Here is a 17,596-nt window from a genome sequence, read left to right as displayed (position 1 = left end):
GTGTGTGTGGGAGATCTTCAGTGCGTGAGTTTTGTGTGTGTGTGTGTGTGTGTTTGTTCCCCTGGGTGTTTGTATCCTGTCTACGAGTCTGCCTCTAATGTTCCTCTGCGCGTCTGTGTGTGTTCCTGTGTGTCCCTTGCCTACGTGGGTCTGTTTTGCAGTGTGCTGGGCTGTGCCTCGGTGGGGGGGGCGGGTGTACCTCTGGGCGGGTGTGCGCCTCTGGGTGAGCTCTGTGGCCAGGGCTTCGAGACCTGTTCCAGCTGGGAGAAGGAGTCCTGTGAAGTTGCAGAAGCTGGTGCAGTGACGGGAGAGGATCGTCCGGGGCTCCCAGCTGGAGAGGAATGTACCCTGGGAGCATCCTGAGCAGCCCCCCACACACACACACACCTCCCCAAAGGAAAGGTGGGTCAAAGCCTGAGGCCAGCTGTGCGTGTGGTGTACAGGTCTGTCTCGGGCTGACACAGCATGTTTGGCTCCAGGCTGGTTCAGGATGGCTGGACTGGGCTCCTAAAGGAGGCGGCGGGAGCAGAGGGGAGCTGTTCAAAGACGTGGCTAGCCAGAGCTGGTGCAGCGTGCAGCACCCGGCCCAGGGGAGCATGACCCAATAGCCAGCATGGCCGCTCTGGCAACGCTTGGCTAGGAGCCCATGTGGCCGGGCAATGGGACGAGCCGCGGGGCTGGTCCCAAGGCAGCCTGAGAACCCAGTGGGGCGGGGGATGATCAAGCCTCGCTTCCCAGTGGACTCCCCCTCCAGTTCCTGTAGGCCTGGTGCCCTGCATGGGCCAGAGCTACCCTCTTCGGCTGGCATGGGCCACAGGGCCTGCCGGACACAGGACTTGCCCACCCAGACACAGACATGAGCCAAGCAGGGCCTGGAAGGGCTGGAACCTGCCACCCAGTGATGGGGGCCATGCAGAGCAGAGCTGCCCCAAAGGCCCCTGATTCCCAGCCTGGCCCAGGCCGTTTCTCCAGCACCAGGTGGCAGCTGGTAGCCTCATGCCTGGGGCAGCGGCCAAAGCAGGACGGGGCTTGGGAACTGAATCAGATGAAAGAAAAAACAAACAATCGCCCCAACACCACTGCAAACTGTCCCCCAAATCCACCTCCCCAAACCCTGAACCGCTCCCCACAAACCTACCAAAGCATCCGCCCCAAGCCCAGCTCCCACAGCTCCAAACGTCTCCCTGAACCAACACCTAGACTCCAAACTGTCCCCCCAAATCCATCCGCCAACTCTTAACTGTGACCCCAACACCCCCTCAGACTCTGAACCATCCCCCTAGCCCTGCCCAAGCCACGGGCAGCCCTGGCTGCCTGGTCTGGGGAGAGTGGGGCCAGATGCCCACTGTGCCAGCCTCCCAGAAATCCATGAAAAGGAGAATAGTCACTAGAGTCCCAGACTGCAGTCACAGGCCCGGGAGCTCTGCCAAGGCCCCGAGGGTCCCTGGGGTCACACTTCAGGGAGCGGGTACCGATGGGAGTCACAGCCAGAGTGGGGACATGGATAGTCCTGGCTTCCCTTGGATTCCTGGGTTCATCCAGGTCTGGGGGTGGCTCCCTGGGGGGAGACAGACCCTACCAGGGCTGGATTAGCACCGTCCTGGGCTCCAGCTACACCAGGACATGGGGCCTGCTCTATGGGCCCCCCCACAACCTGCCCCTTTCCACCTGACGGGAGCCAGGGTGAGATGTTCCTGCTCAGATACATATTTGTGCAACATCAGCTCCCACAGCGTGTATCCTAGGGCCCTAACACATGGAGCACATGCCTGACATGGAGCCCATGGGCAATGCAACAGGAGCCCAGACTGGCGGACACTGAATTTAATGATGGCAAGAAGTTTTAAAAAGAGCCTTAAACATGGGCCTGGCCTGATTCTCCAGGCTGCTGGGGACCGAAATACCTGAGCGTTGTGACTGCTCCTTTGGGACTCAGACAGGAAGGAGTGAACAGCCCCAGCAGGGCAGGCCTGGGGTCTGAGATCAGAGAGGTCCTGTCTGGTGGCTAGAGAAGTAAGATGGGATCAGGAGAATCGGAGTGCAGATCCCAGTGTGGTGTGGGGAGCACCTGGAAGATGCATGGCAAGGAAAGGGGGAACATCAACCAACTAATACCTACGATGAGACTCCTCCCTCGTTAGCACTACTGTGGATAGGACAGACTGGAGAGGATAGACAGGGTAGGAGGTCGACAGGTAGGAAGGAAGGAAGCTAGATGCCCACAGTCAGGGCCGGTGCAACCATTTAGGCGACCTCGGCGGTCGCCTAGGGCACTGGCATTTGGGGGGCTCCATTTTCTTTGGCAGCGACTGCGCCGGCAGGATCTTCGGCCGCCCTGGTCACTGCCAGCATTTAGGCAGAGGGAGCTGGGGCAGGGGAGCGCGGGGAGGGCCGCCTGCAGCAAGTAAGGGGGGGGCACGCCAGGGAACTCCCCGCCCCAGCTCACCCTGCCCCGCCTCCTCCCCGAGCACACCATGGCCGCTTCACTTCTCCCGCCTCCCAGGCTTGCGGTGCCTAAGCTGATTGGCGCCGCAAGCCTGGGAGGCAGGAGAAGTGAAGCAGCGACGGCATGCTTGGGGTGCTCGTGCGCGGAGCAGGGGTGAGCTGGAGAGGGTGCCTCAGGGTGGCGGGTGGGGAGCTGCTGCAAGGGGAATGCCTCTGGGTGGAGGGGAGGAGCTGCTGTGGGTTGGGGGGGCGCCTCAGGGCAGGGGCTCATGGTGGAAGTTTCGCCTAGGGCGCGAAAGATCCTTGCACAGGCCCTGCCCACAGTTAACCATTCACAGGGAACAATTAAAGGAAAATTGTCTTTCTGGTTTGTATTTTGCTTCCCTAGTCGTTTCTCTACAAACACCAAGTGCACATTGAAGCCCCAGGAAAAGCCAAGACGCCCCCGTGCTTGCAGAACGACTCCCCCCTCTCCCCCTCCACCCCCAGGTGTGTGGCCAGCGCTAGTGCAAGCAGGCTCCTCCAGTAGGCAGGGATCTGTTCCTAAAGCAGAGGACACGTGGCCTGAAGCAAAGCGATCCCTGTACGTGGTTTGGCCCCATCTGCAGGGCAGTAGGAAGTCACGGGGAGGGCTGGGTGCTGGCAGGCAGGCAAGGGGCTGGAGTCTCTTTCCATTGGCCGGGGTTTGGGCTGGCTGCTGGAGCCGGCTGGCTGAGTCAGAGGCTGTTTAGAAAGGCCCCTTTCCAGCACACCCTGGTCGCAGCCAGGAGAGGTTTGGCTTTAAATTTTCCTTGGAAACGGCACGGTCGTCAACCTCGCGTGGTTAGGGGATTTCAGCTCATCCAGTGCCCTGCGACGTTCGCACAGATACTTTTCGCCTTGCTGTCGAGCCTGATGTCGCTTGACAGGTTTGTGTGGCGGGAACATGGGGCACGCAGCAAGGCGGCCCACAGGGGTGGGGCACGGGGGCACCCTTGGAGCCACAGCAATAACGAGGGGTGCCTCGAAGGAGGGAGAAGAGGAACAGGGGTGAGCGGCGTGGGCAGCCTGGGGCTTGAATAGGGCCAGGATTGAGGGGGAGAGACAGAGCTGAGTGGGGAGCCCAGGGCTGGGAATCTGGGATAGGTGAGGGGCCCATGGGTAGGGGTGAGGGGCAGCAGCCCAGCTGTCTGGAGAGCCCCTGACTGGACTAGGGGGAGGTAGTGCAGAGCTGTATGCATGGTGGGAGGAGCCGGAGATCTGGACTAGAGGAGGATGCTGTAAATCAGGCAGGGGATGCAGTGGCTGACCTGTCTGGAGGCAGCATGCTGGACTGTGGGTGCTGGCATCACTCTGCTGCTCCTGGATGTCGCGAGGAGGTGAATTCGCTCTGCACTGAAACCTCTATGGCTTGCTCCCTGCCCCTGGGTTTTCCCCTTCTCCGAAGATGACGTTACGAGGGTGTGACTCCATGAGGAAACAAAGCAGGTGCCTTTCCCCAGGGCAGCCACGGAGCAAAGGGTGGGGCCCCACTGTCTTTGAGCACAGCAGGAAATTCCAGGCCCCTGAAAAGTGGGGGACTAGTTCATTAGCTGAGGTCATGACCTGTGCGGTCTGGGCCATACCTGCCTCGCTTGGCTTGATGGAGATGCTTCCCCTGGCCGCAGTTTGAGCTCTCCTCGCCAGCGGCGGGCCCAGCCTGTCCCCTCCCGTCTGGAGGGGAGGCCCAGCTCCTCTCAAACGTCTTCCCCTCTGCCACAACTCAAACGCTCCCGCCTCTCACTGGGAGCCGGAGCTCAGAGCACTTCAGAGACTAAGGAGTTCAGCCCCTGGGGAGACAGGGACCAATCACCACCCCCAGTTCACAACTGGGCAAACAGACACGCACGCACGTGTGAAGCAACTTGCTCCAGGCTACACAGCAAGGCTGGGAATAGAAACCAGGAGTCCTGACCATTCCCCCCTCCCCCATGGCTTAACCACTAGGCCGTGCTCCTCCCACTGGAATAGGTCCCACCCCAGTAAAGCACTAGACAGCTGTACCTGCCCCTGAATCCACTAGGCTCAGCTTTTCTAACTCTCTCCCTGCTGGACTGGATGGAATCCCCCAGGTCTGAGATGCGCACAGCTCAGCCAGCTGGGAACACGCTGTTCTTGCCACGCCAGGTCACTCGGCTGCAGGGAGGATCCCCTGCAGGCCAGGGGGGAGTGCAGATCCAGGGGGCTGAGTCAGAGAGGGACCTGTACTAACAACTGAACCCTGATGTCCTAGCAGCACGGAGCCAGTGGAGGGAGCTGGCTGGGTCATGCCGGGGCACTTGCTGCTCTGCTAATCTCTCACTGAGTTGGATGGAACTCACAAGCCTGGCTTTGAGTGGTTCATCCCCTACCCACCAGGTCTCTCCCACTTTGCAAGCCCCACTTGATAGCATCCAGCACTGGGCACCATGCTCCCTGGGCAGGCAGGCAATGGACCAAGCAAGAGCAAGATACCTTCTTAGCTGAACGGAGTCCCTCAGGACAAAGATGCACCTTTACAGACCCGACCCTCTCCACCTCCCACTGACACGGGTGGAGTCACGCTGGATTTAGTGGGGCGTGGTGCCTGTACATTACAGGGGTGCAGGATAATACAGATCAAATCACTGGATCACAGGTTCCTGACACAGCGGCTAATCCCTGATCATTCAGTGGAAAGGGACAGCACTGACCCAGCTGCACTGCGTGGCTCCTTCTGTGCCCCCATAGGGGCCTTTGCAGAACAGGCGGGAGGCCAGCAGGGCTCGTGTCGCTTGGATAGTGCAATGGCTAGTTGGATTGTGGAGCATGCAGCCCAAAGCTGAAGTGTGGGTACAATGGCAGGCTGGGGTTTATGGGGGCTCCTTGGCTCAGAAGCTGCGGGGTGCTCCTCTCGAAAATCTGCAGGGAGAAGAACAAGCCACAGACCGTGGGTAAATCTCTATCGCCCACCCACAGGTTATGGGTCTGTCTTCACTGCAGACTTCGCCCAGGCCCCCTAGGCCAGGTGTAAAGCACCAGCACCCTCGGGTGAGAAGACTGTGTGTGGGGACAGGAGGTGGAAACATCCGGGTAAGAGCCTGGCTTCCCTCCGGTGAAGATAGACCCTAAACCTGTAATTGCTCACTGGAATCCGCTCCCAGGGTTTCAAATGCTGCCGCACAGTCCCAGAGAATACAGCATCCCCCCCTTCAGCCAAACCCCATGCTGAGGGACCAGGCCAGCAATCATGGGCAGACTGTAAGCTGCTTGGGACAGGGAACGTCTCATTGCCTAACCCCATGGGGCCCTAGGGCTAGCACCATGTGACTAAAGAAGGAGAGGGAGTGACAGCCAGACAGACGGAGCAAGGGAGGGATGGACACCCCAGGGATTACACTGACCTGTAGAACAGCCCAGGCATTCTTGGCATGAAGGGGTTAATGCTTCCCAGGGGATACTAAGTGGAGTCTACAGACGCCCCACTCCCCGACACCAGATCTCCCAGTGTCTTTTCTCCTGGGTAGCAGCAGCTGAGGGCTCAGAGGGCAGGCTAGAATTAAGCCATAGGCCTTGTCTCCAGCTGATTTGGGATCCCCTCTCCCAGTTACAGCTAAACCAGAGCACAGACCCCTGCAGCGTTCACCAGGCCCAGGCACCTGCCCCACACTCTGCCCCACTCTCACTAACCCACCCACAGAGATGTGCATTCTGGGCCCACAAACCCTCCTTCCTACCTGACTTCACTCCCATCAGGGCCAGTACATCATTCATAAAAGGGGGACAGATCAAGCCCTAAGCCCAGAGGTGTGTGGCCACCACCAGAGCAAGTGTCCAACCCCCAGCATCCCTGCAGCACAGCCAGGGCCTAAGAAGGAGGCCTGGGTCCTACAAGGAACAGACTGTGAACTGCCCTGACATTCCAGAGACACTGTTTGTGATGTTCTCGGCCACAGAGCAGGATGATGTGTTTTCCTTTAACCTTTCCCATTTTTAAATTAATTGTTGATTAAATAACTTGTGTTTGCTTTAAATTGCATGAAATGATCGGTGGGTCAGGGAAGTGTCTAGTGCAGAGAGAGCACCCTGTAGTAGGGACACCCTAGCCCCTGTCCTAGGTGACCACAGCAGGATTGGGGGCTGAGCCCCCCAAGAATCCTGGGCCCAGCCTTGTTGGGGTTACAAGAACTCTGCCAGACAGGAGAGTGGAAGGGGAGCCCTTGAGGGCAGGGGTGCCTCTGGGTAAAGGAAGTGGGAGCGAGGACTCAGTTCCTTCCGCTAGCCCATTTCACCAGGGTAGTGCGGAAGCCAGGAAAGTTCCCCACAATAGCAGGACCATTCCCCTGCTTACACTTGGCAAGCAGCCCCTGATTTCCAGTGATGTGTTAGAAAGGGATCCAGCCCTTCCTTAGCCACCGGTATGAAGCTAGGATTGGGGTCAGTCCCAGGCAGCTAAGAGCTGGAACAGCTCCAGCAGATCAGACTTTCCAACAAATTGCTTCTTCTCCTCCTCCCTTCAAGGGGAGATGGGGCCAGCCACACCTGTGCCATAATTAATTAGCTGCTTCCCAGCCTAAGGGGGTCAGGTGATCAGGTGAGGTGGACCTGGGCTTTATAAAGGGGCTGAGCTCAGCAAGCCAGCCTAAGGAGGGGAATCCCAGGGAGTGGGCAGGTTTGTGGGGGTCTGCAGGAGGCTGGGTACTCTAGTCTAGGGGAAGCAGTGCTTTTAACTGGAGCAGGGAAGGCTGCAAGGACCAGAGGTGAGAACAGTGGTCCAGTGGAGCCAGCCTAGTAGCTCAGTGCTCTATACTGGAACCAGAAGGACTCTCAAAGATAGCCCAGAAAGGGGCTGGGAACAGGGCCTAGAGGGTGGGCTGAAGGGAAGCCTCTGAAGCGTAGAAGAACCTCCTTGTTTGTGAGGATTCCTAGGCTGGACTTTTTGCTACCCTGGAAGGGGTCAGATTTGTTTGTGACATGGCCAGAGGGCTAAGCTGCCTCTCTAGCACAGAGCACTGTGAGGAGAGCTGAGGAGACCCACCCCCTTGGGGGAGGAAATGGAGGTGGAGTGTGCCACACTTGAGCAGAAGGAGGCACTATGAGGCAGCTATGCTCCACTATGCCCTATTAGTTCACAATGACCCCCCATTTTAAAAATTCAAACAAGACCCTAATATCCCATTTGCCACCCGCCAGCCCAATTGCTCTCTTTGTAAAGTACCTTATCTGCTTCTTCTAGTCAAATTGTAAGCTCTGGGGGGTCTCCTTTGCCTATGCCTGTACAGTGCCTGGCCTCATGGGGAATCTGACCTGGATATGGGACCTCCAGCTGCTACCAGAATGTAAATAACAGCCACAGCAACTCTGTGTGTTGTGAATTTGGTCACCTAAGTATTGGCTATCATGTGGGTCCGTTCCTGGTTCTGCCACAGGCCTGCTTGGTACCTCAGTTTCCCCATCTGTAAAACCGGGATAATGATACTGACCGTTGTGAAGAGCTTTGATATCTCCTGATAAAAAGGGCTAGATAAGAGCTAGGGATTGTTACTGTTGTGTCTTCTCCCTGATTGGCTAGCAAGTTGCAAATAGCAGCATCCCTGGTGAATCACATGCTTTTGAGATCCTCAAATCCCCAGTGTTTGTAAAAATCCCTCGTGAGTCATGTGACTTTCATTTCTTCCCTGCTGGTAGGGAGGGGGAACCAAGGCAGACTCAGAGTCTGCCTGGCAACCAATAGGGAGTGACAGGCCCTTCCAGGGAGGAGCCATTTTGGAGTCAGTCTGGGGCCAGCCTGGGCAAGGGCAGGACTGACTGTGCGTGGGAGCTGGAGAGTCCCAGGCCTGCATGTGGGTTTCCCCTGAGAACAGGCCTCTAGGGACCTGACAGCAGATTCCTAACTGGGTTTTTCCTTCCCCACTGGTGATTCCCAATTTGTAGCATTTGCTGGGAAATTTCCCCAGCCAGGCTGGGTTCACCCTCCAGCTCCCTAGGTGAGACCAGTCACCACCTGGTCAGCTCTGCTAGTCCTGGGAAGCTGCCTGCAGAGTGTGTGACTGGAGGCTGGCCTAGAAGGCTACGGTTTGGATGTTTGTGTAGTTGTATAACCTACACCTTGAGCGCTGCACCCCTTTGTGGTGAGGGGAAATCCTGGGACCGACACAGCCTGGTTGCTGCCTGAGGAGGATCCCTGACAGCAGCCCCTCTGCAGTCAGGGCCGGTGCAAGGATGTTTTGCGCCCTAGGCGAAACTTCTACCTTGTGCCCCCTGCCGTGCCCCTGCCCTGAGGTGGCCCCTTGCGGCAGATCCCCACCCTCTGCCCTGAGGCACCCCTCCCACTCCAGCTCACCCCGCTCCAAGCACAAGCACCCCAAGCATGCCATTGCTGCTTCACTTCTCCCGCCTCCCAGGCTTGCGGCGCCTAATGAAAGCTGATTGGCGCCGCAAGCCTGGGAGGTGGGAGAAGTGAAGCAGCTCACCCCTGCCTCGCCTCCTCCCCGAGCACGCCAGAGCTGCTTCACTTCTCCTGCCCCCCAGGCTTGCGGCTCCTAAGCTGATTGGCGCCACAAGCCTGGGAGGCAGGAGAAGTGAAGCAGCTCTGGCGTGCTTGGGGAGGAGGCGGGACAGGGGTGAGCTGGGGTGGGGAGTTCCCCTGCGTGCCAACCCCCCTTTACTTGCTGCAGGCGGCCCTCCCCATGCTCCCCTGCCCCAGCTCCCTCCACCTAAATGCCGGCGGCGACCGGGCCGGCCAAAGATCAGGCTGCTGTGGTCACTGCTGAAGAAAATGGCGCCCCCCAAATCCCAGTGCCCGGCGGTCGCCTAAATGGTTGCAGCGGCCCTGTCTGCAGTGACTGAGGAGTCCAGCGTCATCTTTGAACCTGAGGATCATTCATGGAGGATCATTCATGTGAGTGCACCAGCTTTTAGTTAGTCAGGGAATTTGTTTTGGGGACTCCCTTGCTCCCTAACTGTGTCCTCAAGCCAGGGAGTGAGGGTTTGAGGATTTTATAACCTGCTGCATATTACACCTGTGGAGGGATTCACCACCTCCTCCCACTTGTGGGTCCTTTGGGCTGTACTGAACCCAGCCAGCCACGCTGCTAAACCACTGCAGAGAAGAATTGTATAGGTCATCAAGGGCCCCAGCAAAGCACGCGTACCAACAGGACATTAATTTTACACTTGTTACATCAAGTCACAGGTATTTTCAGTGTGGGCACTGCTGACCCTAAAAATAGTGTTTCCCCCCGTTATGTTGTATTTGTCTCCTGTTTAATATAATTATTGTTTGCTTGTGTTATTTCTTAGAAGTCTCCAAATATCTGGCAAGTAAGTGGGGATTACTCTGTAGGTAGAATTTTCCACCCAAGCTGCCCTGGTGACCCTGCCCAGAAGGAGCGAGGGAGGTGGAGGCACTGCCAAATAATTTCATAGGAAAAAATAAAGAAAAAAGATACACCCTGCTGAGTGGGTGGGGGGGATCCAAAAGAACCCAGACCTGTCCATCAAAACCTGTAAGCGGATTGGCATTAAAGGAGGTAACCAAGTGGAGAGGGGCGCTACAGATGATTGAAACAGATGGTTTAAAAATCTGGGTGATGTTACTGAGATTCGAGGCACTGGAGGGCACTACAGTGGCTGGTTCTGTTTCTCTGGGTGCAGAAGCAGCTCATGGAGAAATGCTCATTGTCTGATGGTGTCATAACTATAAAGGGAAGGGAACAGCCCTCCTGTGTACAATACTATAAAATCCCTCCTGGCCAGAGACACCAAAATCCTTTTACCTGTAAAGGGTTAAGAAGCTCAGGTAACCTGGCTGACACCTGACCCAAAGGACCAATAAGGGGACAAGATACTTTCAGATCTTGGGGGCGGGAGGAGGCTTTTGTTTGTGTGCTCTGTTTTGGGGTTGTTCGCTCTTGGGACTAAGAGGGACCAGACATCAATCCATGTTCTCCAAATCTTTCTGAACCAGTCTCTCATATTTCAAACTTGTAAGTAACAGCCAGGCAAGGGTGTTAGTTTTATCTTTGTTTTCTCAACTTGTAAATGTTCCTTTTTGCTAAGAGGATTTACCTCTGTTTGCTGTAACTTTGAACCTAAGGCTAGAGGGGGTTCCTCTGGGCTCTATGAATCTGATTACCCTGTAAAGTTATTTTCCATCCTGATTTTACAGAGATGATTTTTACCTTTCTTTCTTTAATTAAAAGCTGCCTTTTTAAGAACCGGTTTGATTTTTCCTTGTTTTAAGATCCAAGCGGGTTGGATCTGCACTCACCAGGAATTGGGGGGGGGGGGGGGAAAGGAGGGGGAATGGTTAATTTCTCCTTGTTTAAGATCCAAGGTTTTGGATCTGTGTTCACCAGGAACTTGGTGGAGAAGTCTCTCAAGGGTACTGGGAGGAAGATAGTCTGTGGGGGAAGGTAAACAGAGGTTCCCAAATAACTCTTAAAGGATTTGGGTGGTGGCAGTAAAACCAGATCTAAGTTGGTAATTAAGCTTAGAGGTTCTCATGCAGGTCCCTACATCTGTACCCTAAAGTTCAGAGTGTGGAAGGAACCTTGACAGGTGGGGTGCCGCTTTTCTACCTAAACCTCTCCTAAGCAGTCGGTCTTAGGCACAGCACGGCCTACGCTCTCACAAGACAACCAGCATACACAAGACTTAAATGAAATGGCAGCTGAGGAGAAAGAAGACACCTCCAAAGCTAACTGAGGTTTCCATGCTATAACAGAGGGCCAGGGGCAAGGCAACTCATATAATTAATAATCCCTAACTCGTGTCATCTTTTCATCTATATACCTTAAAGTGCTTTACAAGGGAGGTCAGTATCATTAACCCCATTTTACAGATGGGGAAACTGAGACATAGGAAGGGCACGTGACATGCTCAAGGTCACCCAGCAGAGCTGGGAATACAGCCCTGGTCTCCTGAGCCCCAGCCTAGTGCTCTAGCCACTAGAGCCCAGGTGACCTGGCTAAGGACTGGGCACTGACTGGCATGGTGCCCCGAGTGAAGAAAGGGCAGCGGGCGGGACTCTGTGAGAAGCAGATAAACCAGAGGGCTGTGCGCTTTGCAGCTTGGCACCTGAGCTCACTGCACACACCAAGGGCTCCTGGCCAGGGGGAGCAGGAAGGATTAGCACCTCCACAGTGGAAATATTGTGGGGGCTTTGCCCATATAAACTCATGCATGCCCGGGGGGGGGGGGGAGAGGAGGGAGGCGAGAGTGGGACCTGGAGGGGTTGGCACAGCTGCCGTGGCACCAGGGAGCAGGTAGGAACTGCTGAGACCCCTTCCCAGCCTGGTGCTGGCTATCTCCCAGCCCCACTGAGTCTTGGTAGCTCCCCTCGATCCCCCTCCTATTCCTCTGCCCCCCCATTCACAGCTTCAGTCCCCTCCTTGCATTCCTCCATCCACCCTCACAAGCTCCCTGTCTGCCACCCTCCCACCCCCCTGCATTTCAGGGACTCCCTGCACCTCTTTTCCCCTCCAAAGTACCTTTCTTCACCCTGGCTTGGAAGGGTTGGGCAGAGGGAGCAGGCCTTGGGGAGGCAGCGCTAGGTGGGAGGAAGGAATGACCTTTCTCACCTGGCTGAACATAGCTCTTCTCTCTGCCCCACAGCTGCTAGGCGGCTCTCAGCAGGGAGTGCAAGGAGCAAAGGGCTTTTCCTGTTTCCCCCCAAATCAACAGGGCAGTGCAATCAGAGACAGGGGCGGCTCTAGGAATCCCGCCGCCCCAAGCAGGGCGGCGCACCGCGGGGCGCGCTCTGGGGGTCGCCGGTCCCGTGGCTCCAGGGGACCTCTTGCAGACGTGCCTGCGGAGGTTCCGCTGGTCCCGTGGCTCCGGTGGAGCATCCGCAGGCATGCCTGCAGGAGGTCCACCCGAGCCGCGGGACCAGCGAACCCTCTGCAGTTATGCCTGCGGGAGGTCCACTGGTCCCGCGGCTCCAGTGGACCTCCCACAGGCATGACTGCGGAAGGTCCGCCGCAGCCGCCTGCCGCCCTGCCGGCAAAATTCTGCCCCAAGCGCGCGCTTGGCGCGCTGGGGTCTGGAGCTGGCCCTGATCAGAGAAACACCATCGGCCTAGGCTTTGCTCAACCAGGCAGATGTGCGGAGCCCCGGAAACGGCTCAAGACTGCTAAAGTCAGGGTCTAAAGAGGGCACAGGGGATGGAGCAGCAAAGGCAACATGCTGTCAGGCAGCTGCAGGAATGGAACCGGCTGCTCTGCTGACCTGGAAATCAAGGGAGAGAAGCCTGCGCAAAGAATCGTAATGACGACTAGGGAGGTGAGTGGGTACCAGCCCCTGGGGTATTAGTCAGTGTCCCCTGGGCACCGGTCTTCCCCAGCCCTCCTGCGTGTCTCATGATCCAGTCCTAGAATCTATGAATCTATGATTATTACACGTGCAGGAGCAACCAGCGAGGGCAGGGAAGAATCATGCAAATGGAGGGGTGTCAGACTGCCCAGGTGGAGCTGCCACCCATCCCATCCCCACTGAGGGCAGGAACAAGCCGGATCTGATTCCCTGACTCCAAACTCCGCCTCCCAGAACCAAACCCTTGGGTCCAAATGCTCCTGCTGTGGGGAGTTTGAGCTCTGGATCAGAGCCATCCCAGAGCTCAGGGGGTCTGGATCAGGTCCGTTCTGGAGATCAGCTCAAGCCACTCACTCAGAGCTGCACCCTGACATGGACGTGCCCTGACGTGGAGCCAGGGTCAGTCCTGGCCCAGTCCCCGGCACCACAGGGCTGTGGCCGGCAGCTGCAGCCGTCCATACAGGAGTGAACAAGCCTCTCATTAGGGCTGAGCCGGGTGCAATGCACCACTAGCTGCATGGCCCCATCGCAGCCGCGCAGGCCGGGTGCTGGGAGAGCCTGCACGGGCTGCAGAAGCCAGAACTTCCCTTCCTGTCCCCCACCACCCCCACCAAAACCTCAAGCTGTGCCTGACCCAAAAACAATCTCGGGAGGCTTCTCCACCCAGTGGCTGGAACCCGGCCGGGAAAGTCAGGGGCTGCTGAGTCATCACGTTTCCCACAAAGCAGCAAAAGCCGCCACAGCTGGGGGTGGGAGCCCCTGAGCAGCCCTGGGTGTAACTGAAAGCAGCGGTGGCCAGAGCTGGGAGCGCCAGTTCCTGGGCATGGTGCTGGTAGGTTGCGGGGGGAGGACACTTAGGAAGTGCGCTGCGATTGCCAGACCCACTCACAACAGCCAGGCCACCAAGCAGCCGCCAGCTGGGAAAGACGCTCTGCTGAGCAGGGTTTGAATGAACTGGCCCGGCCTGCCGTGCCCAGGAGTCAGACCAGGGGACTCGGAGCCAGGGGCTCGCTCTGGTCTGTAAGTGACTCACTCATGCTGTGACTTGCATCTCCACCTGCCCATCGGGGAGAACCCCGCTCAGCTTGGGCCCAGGGAGGAGCCGCTCGGGAGATGTTCAGCGCTTGGGATTAGTAGCGTCGTGCTGAGTCAGAGGGGGCCAGGCCGGCAGGGAGAGACAGACACAGACAAGGACACGGCAGAAATGCTGGTGAGAACCAAGCCATGGTGGAAGGCAGGCAGCTGCCCCAGTGGGGACATAATGACCAATGACCTGAGCCCCTCCTGCACATCCAAAGGGCTCGCTCCTCTCCTGTGCATCAGTAGCTGCCTCTGATACCTCCTGGGGCCACTCACACATGCCAACACCAGCCCCTCACACGGCAGCTGGCCTGGGCTTCCCCCAGGGCTGCGCCCAGTAGGGATGGCACAGGCCTAGCCCCAGGCGGGGCGGAAGCTGGCGGCACCATTCACAGGCAGGGGATGCACTGGGAGGGATGGACTCTCCCTGGGTTGGAGGGCCTGTTCGGACACGCATGTGCCCAGACTCTCAGTGCCAGGGCGCGGAAGGGACCAGGCTCCCATCCGGCACCTCCTGGAGGATTACACTACGGAAGCTCGCCCTGCTCTGCCACCGGGTCCTTAGGGGAGCCAGCGACTACTGCCAAGCCCCCTTCCCACGCTGGCCAGTCCATGTAGCACAGTCCTGCCCGCTCCCCTCTCCTGGACTGTGCATTGGACCCTGCGAAGGCCGGTAAGGGAGCAGAGCCATTCCCAGGGCCAGGCTCCTCCATCCAGCAAAGCATATGGGGCAAAGGGAAATGCATGGCCTAGCTGGGGAGCCAGGCAGTGTGTGGAGCCAGCGGGGGTGGATCCCAGGTCCCTCCTCTCTGACAGGCTCAGGCGCCAGATGCTGTATAATCTGCAGTGCCCTGGGGCGGGGGGAGGGATAGAGCTGCATCAGGCATGAACACTGCCTAGGCTGTGGGCCTGACACCCAGCACTAGCTCCAGGGCATCAGCCTGGTAGAACCCGCTCCTGGGTTGCTGTGATACAGCAGCCGCTTTAACCCTTTGAGGGCCTATGCGATCCCTAGCACTTCTCATCCATAGCTTTCAAAGCGCTCCACAAAGGAGGCCAGGATGGGGAAACCGAGGCACAGGGCGCAAAGTAACTTGCCCGGGGCACCCCAGGTGGCCATTGCCAGATCCAGGAATAGAACCCAGGCACCCTGATTCCCAGTCTATCCACTAGGCCACGCTGCCTCCTCTGGTGTCCCTAGGCAGAGAGATGGACCCAAGAGCAGGATGCTGCAGCTGCCAGGCAAGCTCCCTGGGTCTGCCTCATGTACAGCCGTGCCGAGCGTGTGAAACGTTCTCCTTGTGCCTGGCAGCGCTTTGCACCTGCTGGAGCTCGCTGTAAGGACCAGCCAAGGTGCTGGGCAGTGGGGACCCAGCCCCTGCAGCATGCGGCCCCGCTGCCAGGCAAACCACGGCTTGGTGAGTCAGGGGGAGTCCACACCCAGCAAGCCAGCTAAGGGCCAAGCTGGTCTCCCCCAGGAGTCACGGCCCCCTGAGCTGGCAGGGGTTGTGGGCCGGGCGTCGCTGCCCCCTGGCCAGGCCGAGAGGAGCCATGCTGGGCTGGCGCAGAGTGTCACGTGACGCTCTTGCCCTGGTTCCAGCGAGGCACACACAGGGTGCAGAATGGTGCCCCCCATGCCTGGTCCCTCTGGCTCTCCACGCTCCTGGTGGTGACAGGGCGCGCTCTCCTCCCTGCATGGCCCAGCGCCAGGTTCACCCCCAGCAACAGGAAAAATCCCTTGGTGCCAAACTCCCCAGCACAGCCCAGGGGCAGGGGCCCTGTGCCCGGAAGTGCCACCAGCCTCCCAGGGCCAGCAGGGTCCCCAGTGGAGACCAGCACAGCCAAACCCAGCAGGGATGATGCCTGGGCTCTTTCCCAGCATGCCACTCCACAGGCGCATGGGGCAGGGTGGCACCGAGGGAGTGGTGTGAATGGGCACCAAGGGGGCATTGTGCCAGCTTGGTTGCTTTAAGGCTCAGCAGCACTTTGCAGTCCCTGAGCCGTGCCCTTCAGGGAAGCCAGGGTGAGACTGTCCATTCCCACCGGGAACAGGAGCCTAGTGGCAGGCTGTCCCAGTGCCCCCACGTGCCCACCCAGCCCAGCTCAGCCCAGCCAAAGCCTGACCTGACAGGGCTTGGCTCATTCCATGACCAAGCTCAGAGTCAGAACTGATACTTCCCCCGAGGAGCCAGGCCCAGCCCCCATGCTCCCTGCTCGGGGTCGCCGAGGCAGGGGCGACTCAGTTACCTTCCCTGGCTGGCACTTCCTGGTCGGCGCTCCGGCAGGGGCTCTCCTGGTGACGCTACTGCTGGTGGTGCATGCTCACTCCTGCCTCGCCTCTCTGGCAATCAAGTCTGAGCTGGCCCCTGTGGAGTCCCGCCTGGGCCCGCCCTGCTCCTCTCCCCACAGCAGCAGGATGCGGCAGAAGAGGAACTAGCAGGACGGGGGCGTCCGCCAATGCCTGGTAACCATGGCACTCTGCATCCTGGGAGGGGACGGAAAGTTGGGCTCTTCCCATGTGCCCAGGGATGTCACCCCCCTACACCTGCAGGCTGGGCATTCCTCTCACTTCCTGCTGGCAGCATCCCTGGCCACCCCACACAGGCCTCCTTGCCTTACAGTGCCCGTGCCAGCACAAGGCCTTTCAGGCGACTGGCTCAGATGCCAAGGAGATACCCAAATGAGTGGGTAAGCCTCACACCCCCGGGGGCTTAGTATGATCACCCCCATTTTATAGATGAGTAAATTGAGGTGCACAGGCCCATCCACAGCCACACAGGGGGCACTGGCAGAGCTGGTCTCCTGACTCCCAGGCCTGTGCTCAGGCCACAGAGACACTCGCTCCCACTAACTAGGATTAGGTGGGTATATTTCTTCCTCCAGGCCCGGGGGTCCTGCATGGGCCAGCTCTCCCCCCACCTTTCCCCCTCTCCTCTGCTGCACTGCACACTGGAACCCTGCAGCAGTGCACCCTCCGGCACTTCCCCAGGGGCTGAGCGAGGAGCAAGAGACCCCAGGGCCCGTGCCCTTCTTTGCTACCCACTACAAGGAGCAGAGAGGGCAGCAAGGAGCCAATACACAGCTGAGAGCAGAGCAGGCAGGAGATGGTGTCCAGCATTTGAGGGCTGGCTCTGCCACCTTCTCCCTCTGAGCAGCTCTGAAGGGGGAAGGGGGAGTAGGTGGCAACAGTGGGCAGCAGTTCTGCAGAAAAGGACCTAGGGGTTACGGTGGACGAAAAGCTGAATATGAGTCAACAGTGTGCCCTTGTTGCCAAGAAGGCTAATGGCATTTTGGGTTGTATAAGTAGGGGCATTTCCAGCAGATCGAGGGATGTGATCATTCCCCTCTACTCAGCACTGGTGAGGCCTCATTTGGAGTACTGTGTCCAGTTTTGGGCCCCACACTACAAGAAGGATGTGGACAAATTGGAGAGAGTCCAGCGGAGGGCAACAAAAATGATTAGGGGGCTGGAGCACATGACTTATGAGGAGAGGCTGAGGGAACTGGGATTGTTTAGTCTGTAGAAGAGAAGGATGAGGGGGGATTTGATGGCTGCTTTCAACTACCTGAAAGGGGGTTCCAAAGAGGATGGATCTAGACTGTTCTCAGTGGTAGAAGATGACAGAACAAGGAGTAATGGTCTCAAGTTGCAGAGGGGGAGGTTTAGGTTGGACATTAGGAAAAACTTTTTCACTAGTAGGGTGGTGAAGAACTGGAATGGGTTACCTAGGGAGGTAGTGGAATCTCCTTCCTTAGAGGTTTTTAAGGTCAGGCTTGACAA

The 17,596-nt window shown here is 58.0% G+C and overlaps 1 protein-coding gene across 1 annotated transcript in view; it reads right to left on the bottom strand.

The window, feature by feature from the left end:
- Window positions 1-16,131, bottom strand: part of LOC120405294 (receptor-type tyrosine-protein phosphatase V-like) — a 70,726-nt gene extending 54,595 nt beyond the window's left edge. Inside the window, exon 1 of the mRNA XM_039538803.1 lies at window positions 16,063-16,131. The gene's annotated coding sequence lies outside the window, so the exon portion shown is untranslated. The remainder of the gene's footprint in view (window positions 1-16,062) is intronic.
- Between the last annotated feature and the right edge of the window lie 1,465 nt (window positions 16,132-17,596).

Source organism: Mauremys reevesii, linkage group 4 (assembly GCF_016161935.1).
Source record: "Mauremys reevesii isolate NIE-2019 linkage group 4, ASM1616193v1, whole genome shotgun sequence".
In the NCBI taxonomy this organism is placed as follows: Eukaryota; Metazoa; Chordata; order Testudines; family Geoemydidae; genus Mauremys; species Mauremys reevesii.
This window is presented reverse-complemented; position numbering and strand designations above follow the sequence as displayed.